This window comes from Tupaia chinensis, unplaced genomic scaffold, assembly GCF_000334495.1.
Source record: "Tupaia chinensis unplaced genomic scaffold, TupChi_1.0 Scaffold000489_1, whole genome shotgun sequence".
Taxonomy (NCBI): Eukaryota; Metazoa; Chordata; class Mammalia; order Scandentia; family Tupaiidae; genus Tupaia; species Tupaia belangeri.
Window position 1 is genome coordinate 4078632 of NW_006160001.1, and position 6237 is coordinate 4084868.

Sequence of the window (6237 nt, forward strand, 5' to 3'; positions counted from 1 at the left end):
TTTTTTTTTTTTTTTTTTTTTTTTGAATCTTCTTGCTGTGTATTTCTAGGTTTGGCAACTGTGGAATATTCAGAAACAACTGTCTGTCTAGACAAGAGTTTTGAACTTTTTTTGAGCATTATCATTGCTTTTTTAAATTTCACAACACTTCCTTCTCCATTTCCATTTTGTTTTGACAATAATTTAGTGAATTAAAATAGTTTGTTTTGAAAAGTTAGGGAAGAATTTTGTGATGTTTCTGGGGATGCAATAGAAACCTTTCAAACGCTTCTGGCTGACAAAACCAGGACTGAGAATTGCCACTCTGACTAGAAATGTCAGAGTTGTCTGACAATCTTTTAAAAAAATTATTTATTTTAACTGACAAATAATAACTGCATGTATTTATTGGCTAGAATGTAATGTTTTGATCTATATATACATTGTCCTGAGCTTTGAATGTTTAGAATATTTTGATTTCTAGCATATATGAACAATTTGCTTCTAATCATTTTTCTTTTTCTTTTTTTTTTTTTTTGAAGAGATTTTCGCTATAGGGCGCATGCGCTCGCCAGACAGAGAGAGACATAGAGACAGAAAGTGAGAAATCACCCCCCGGGGGGATGGCCATACTGCAATCCCTTCTCCTCCATTCTCCTCTTGGGATCTTGGGCACACACGCACACGCGCCCGGCATGAGTTTAAGCCACCGGGTCTGAGACGCGAACCACCGTTGACTACGTGGGAGTCCAGCTACATAGCCATTACATTAACTGCTAGTTCCCATGTTTCTAATCATTTTTCTAACGTATCTCACTTAATAGTCAACATTCTTTCCATTTATAATGTTTACTTAAAAATTGTCTTAACCCACCCAAACAAATGGGTGGATATAAATATCAGCCACAGTGTTTTACTTTTCTTACTTGCTATTCAAATCATTTACTCATTCAGTTTAAGGAAAAATACCATTTTTTTCCCCATTTGCCTTTTATTTCCAGTTGAATCACTTATGTGTCATTTGAAAGAGTTTTTATTTCTTCTGTAAGTGAGAGAGACAGAAAGAGAGACACAGAGAGATAGCACTCCTACGCAGGGTGGTTATGCTTCCTCTACTTCCAGCCTCAACCAGCTTGGATCACGAGAACGTGCATTCCTAATGAACTCAGGGAGGTCTCTGGACACAAGCCACTATCCTTTCTATCTGGGTCAAGTTTTACTGCTATCACCATCTGGCCCCTGAACTGATGATACCCTTATCTATGTACTCAGTTGACAAGCATACCTGTCATGTTGAGTACCTGTCATGTTCTCAGAACTGGGCTAGGTGTTGGGACACAGAACAATGTGTTCCCTGTCCTTGGGAAGAAAGCTTCCACTCTGCTGGAATTCACACACTCCTTTCAAGAGCTCTACACAGTCTTCCTGAGAGATGATGTTTTCTTGGTTGTGTGTCATCGAGGTCTGGTATGGGCATTTTCTGGCCTGTGCTTTATATTCTAGCTATTTCTGCAAGGACCAGGTGCTATGTACTTTGGCTGTTTGCTTTCCTTGCCAGAGATGACCTTTATAACCCTCTTCACCTGACTCACAGCGAGGCTACACAGAGATTTCTCCTGGAATGCTTGGAAGGTGATGTGACACCTTAGGCAAACAAAATAAATTATAGTTACATACATGGGAGGGAGATGAAGATGTCTGAGCATGGACTTTGACTAGAGTAAAGTAGATAAATATGTCCTTGGGGGGTTTAGCTATAATCCCAGAGATTATTGAACAAATCTCACCATTGTGAGAAAAGCTGTGAATCAAATAACATAAGGCCTTTATTATATAAGGGAGATAACTCCTCATTACCCAATGAATTTGGAAGCATCCAGACTTGACTGACATTATAAAGAGCTCTAGATAGTCAGCCTGTGTTGCTACACATTCATGGGTCTCCAGGGTTCAACTCTTGACCTTCAGAGGGCTCTGCCCTACCAGCTTTGAAGGAAGAGACTCACTTGGTTGACTTGAAGAATATCTTTTTTCCCCCCTTTTCTCTTTTCAGATGGATAGTTGAGTCAGTTATAATCCTTAGCTCATTGCATATCATCACCACCGTATGTGGCTCCTCCACTGGTTTCTGTTTATTTTTCTCTTATATCCTCATTTATATTTCTTTTATATCCTCTCTTCTATCCTCATCCCCATTCCTCTCCCTCCATTGGTGTCTGTACTTGAAAGTATTTATTGTTTGGTTTGCATAATATTTTATGTCTTTTAATTATAACCATATCAAAACATGATGGAAATCTGAATATGCAGTACAATACACAGTCCTATACCTGCCTTTGGAATCAAGCATTTCTTAACATTTTGCCGTTTTTGTTTAGGAACATTTTCCTATGTAAAAATGAAATCATTATCACCCTAAGAATGTCAACAGTAATTACGTAATTTTCTCTCATATCCAGTTCATGTTCAAATTTTTCTAATGACTGAAAAACATTTCTGTTGGAAAGTCTGATGTGGATTCCCTACTTTCCCCAAAGGTACTTAACCACCTGGAAGATATTTATATAATCTTTCTGCATGTTTTAACAATCTAGGAATGAGGTTTCTATTCCAAAGATCTATATGGAGAAGCAGTAAATACAGGAGAGATATTCTTTGGAGAAATAGAGAGAAACTGGACCACACAGGGCAAATTTGACCCCTGCATTAATATGCTGTTTCCCCCATCAGGTGCAGTGTATTCTTCAGCATCATGTAATTTGATCTGGAAGCTTCTTGAAAGTCAGAATGACTATACTAATTTACATGGCTATACTAATTTAATGACTATACTAATTTAATGACTATACTAATTTACCCACCAATAACATGGAGGTTCCTCAAAGACCTACAAATAGAACTACTATATGATCCAGCAATTCCACTCCTGGGTATCTACCCAAAGGATAGGAATGCGCTCAGTTGGGAAAATACTTGCACATTCATGTTTATTGTGACATTATTCACAAGTGTTAAGACCCAGATGTCCATGAACAGATGAATGAATTGAAAAGGTGTGGCACATATGCAGTATAGAAAACTACTCAGTCATGAAAAAAAAAAAATGAGACCCTGGCATTTGAAAGAAAGTAGATGAATATGGAAGATTTACTGCTAAGTGAAGCAAGCTAGACTGTGAAAGAAAGACATTATATGTCCCCACTCAATATATACCAAATGTCTGCACCTGATATCAGAAACAAAAGATTGGATGGTATAAAGGCATGGAGAGCAACCGTGAATACTAGAGACAGTGTGGGAGGAGAGTGAGAAACAGAGGAGGGCGAGAGGAATGGAATCAAGGGGAAAAAGAATGAAGCAAAACATTTAAGGGACACAAAATGGAAAACTATCTGTTGATAATGTGTATGGTAATAGCTTTGATTGAACCAATATACAGTGTATTCAGGACAGGAAAATGTATTTGGTATGCTGTAATGATACACAATGATTTAATGTAAAAAATAGTAAATAGGGACCAGCAGATGGTGTAATGGTTATGTCACTGGACACCCATGTAGTCAACTGTGGTTTGAATCCCAGACCCGGCAGCTTGACACACATGCCAGGTGCATGTGTATATGTGCCAAAGATTCCAAGAGGAGAATGGAGGAGAAGGGGTTGTGGCATGGCCATTTCCCCTGGGGGTTTATTTCTTGCCTTTTGTCTCTCTCTGTCTCTCCAGTGAGCACAGGCACCCTATAGCAAAAAATCTCTCTCTCTAAAAAAAAATAAATAAATAAATATGAAAACAAACAAATGACAACTACAAAACACAAAGTCAGAATGATATGCTACCCAATGGCATTTGCCAAACTGTGTGCTAGGGAACTCTACTAGTTCCAGACAGAGCTAGTCTGTGGTTAAAAAAAAAAAAAAAAAGAAGAGTTCTGTGGTTCTGATTTATAGTACATATTAGCATATTAAAGGCTCTGAAGAGTCACATATAAATAAAGAAGAATAGCTTCTATTTACTGGACCTGCTCATTGGAATAGAGGAAGACTATTTCACTGCATATCTATTAACACCCTACCCCACTTCAAGAGAATGAAATATCAAGGAGTTTTAACATGTATGAAGTTGTACTTAATTTTTGTTAAAAGACCCAGCACTAAACAAGATATATACATAGGTTCATGACAACATGATAGATTATTTTATGAAACTCCAGACAATATTAAATTATTCTCTAGTATATTCATTTAATTGAAATCACATGCTAATACAAAAAGGTGCTACCTATTTTACCCATGACCCATGAGCCATACCCTTCCTGTGTACATGTCCTGTGAATCTCTTGGTTGCAAACACTTCATTTTGCCCTTGAGTCCTGCTAAGCACTGCAAGCTGATCCAGGAAGCCCTAGCTTCATAGAGTGTCCATTGAGTCAGGAATGCATCTTTCAAGGCATTACAGTTCTTTTCAGGTTTTTTATTAGTAAGTATTTATTGAACACTACTTCCTAGTTTGTGGCAGGAACTTTATTAGGCACAATAAGGACACCAAGAAAAACGAGATAGAACAAGATCACGAAGCTTACATTTTAGAAGAGCAAGGCAAAAACCACAAGTGAACATGCTAAATAATCAAATGTTAGGACAAGGATTTTAAAGGCAGTGAGGAGGAACTTAGACAGAGAATTAGGTGCATGTAAAGGTGCTTCCAAGATGACCACAGAGAAAGATTTCTCTGAGGTAAGGACATTTAAACTGAGACACAGGATGGTAAGGAGCTGGCCATGCCAGGACAGGGAGTAAGAACACTTGTTTTAAGCAGAGAGAATGACAAGACCAATGGCCTGATGAGAGGAAACCACTTACTAGAGAACTGAAAGAAGGCCACAAGGTTGACCCATAGTCTTTGTAAGATCCACGAGGTGAGGGGAAGGGTGGCAGTCAGTGTGTGCAAATCATTCACAACTTTTGCGGTCATAGTATGAACTTCAATTAAGAGAGTGACACAATTGTATTAATGTTTCAAGGAATATCCTCCAAAAGCAGAATATACTCCAAAGTACTAAAAATTTTTCTAAGCAAACAATGGGTTATTTAAAAATGTTTTAAATCATCTAACAAATACAGATAACATATTTTTCCTTCTCCCCATCTCAACCATACAATATCCTTCAATTTTATTTGGGTCTTGATGAAATGCTATTTACTTTAAGTTCTCCACATCTCAGATCTTGATATCTCTGTTTTAGAGAACATCCACAGCCTGAAGATCATGAAGAGGTTTTTAGGGCAGAGTCTGCCCTACGTAGTCCTGGAGCTTGTTTTGGGGCCCTACCTCATAACTCCTGTAAGGACCTCATTCCTTCTTCCAGGCCCCAAGTTTTCCACTGATTCCCATTCTAGCCATCCTCGACCCTAGTTGCTCACACAGAATAACCGTTTAAATGTTAATAGTTAATTATAATGTTAAATGATCCCCCCCCCCCAGGTGTAATCCCTATTGAAAGCATTTATGTTTTGAAAAGATAATCGTTTGGGGGCAATCCTGGAATCACAGACACAGAGAGTCCAGCCAGAGGGTCAGTGGGTGGGATGTACTTTTTCAGGAAGGCAAGATGGACACCTGCCCTGAATGCTGTCTTTTGGAGGGTTTTACATATTAGAAGCACACAAAAGAAATGAACTAAATTATACGGGGATGTCTTTTTCAATTGGGATTCTACCCTCAGTGTTGGCATAGTGCCATCCATAACCCTAAACATCCACTCCCATAACACACTGCACAGGCCCTGGGAATTGCCTTTCTACATCTCTTGCCCTGGGCTCCTGAAATAAAGGCAACTCCATGTGAAGGTTTGTGGGTTGTTCTGCTGCTGAAATCAGAGATGGACACTACTTTGGAGTATAGGGAGGATTTGAGTAGTGCAAGGATTTAAGTACGACAAATGAATTAGTCAGCATTTCAAGTCCCTCTCCTCAGACAGCATGAATTCAAAAGATTGCTTCTCAGCAGTGCTGAGCATCCATTTCCCAGTTCTTTTTCATGATTTAAATAGGGGTTCTGGAAGATCCATAAATTAGTTTTCAAATGGCAGTTGGAAATATTTGGAACATCAAACAATTCATATAACTCTTGAAGATGATATTATTTATATTTTAAAATAATTACTTATGTCAGTACAAACTTAATGTACTTGAAGTATGATGGTGATTCTTTTCATTGGCTACTGGATGAATACTGAACTTAAAAATAGCAATAAACTT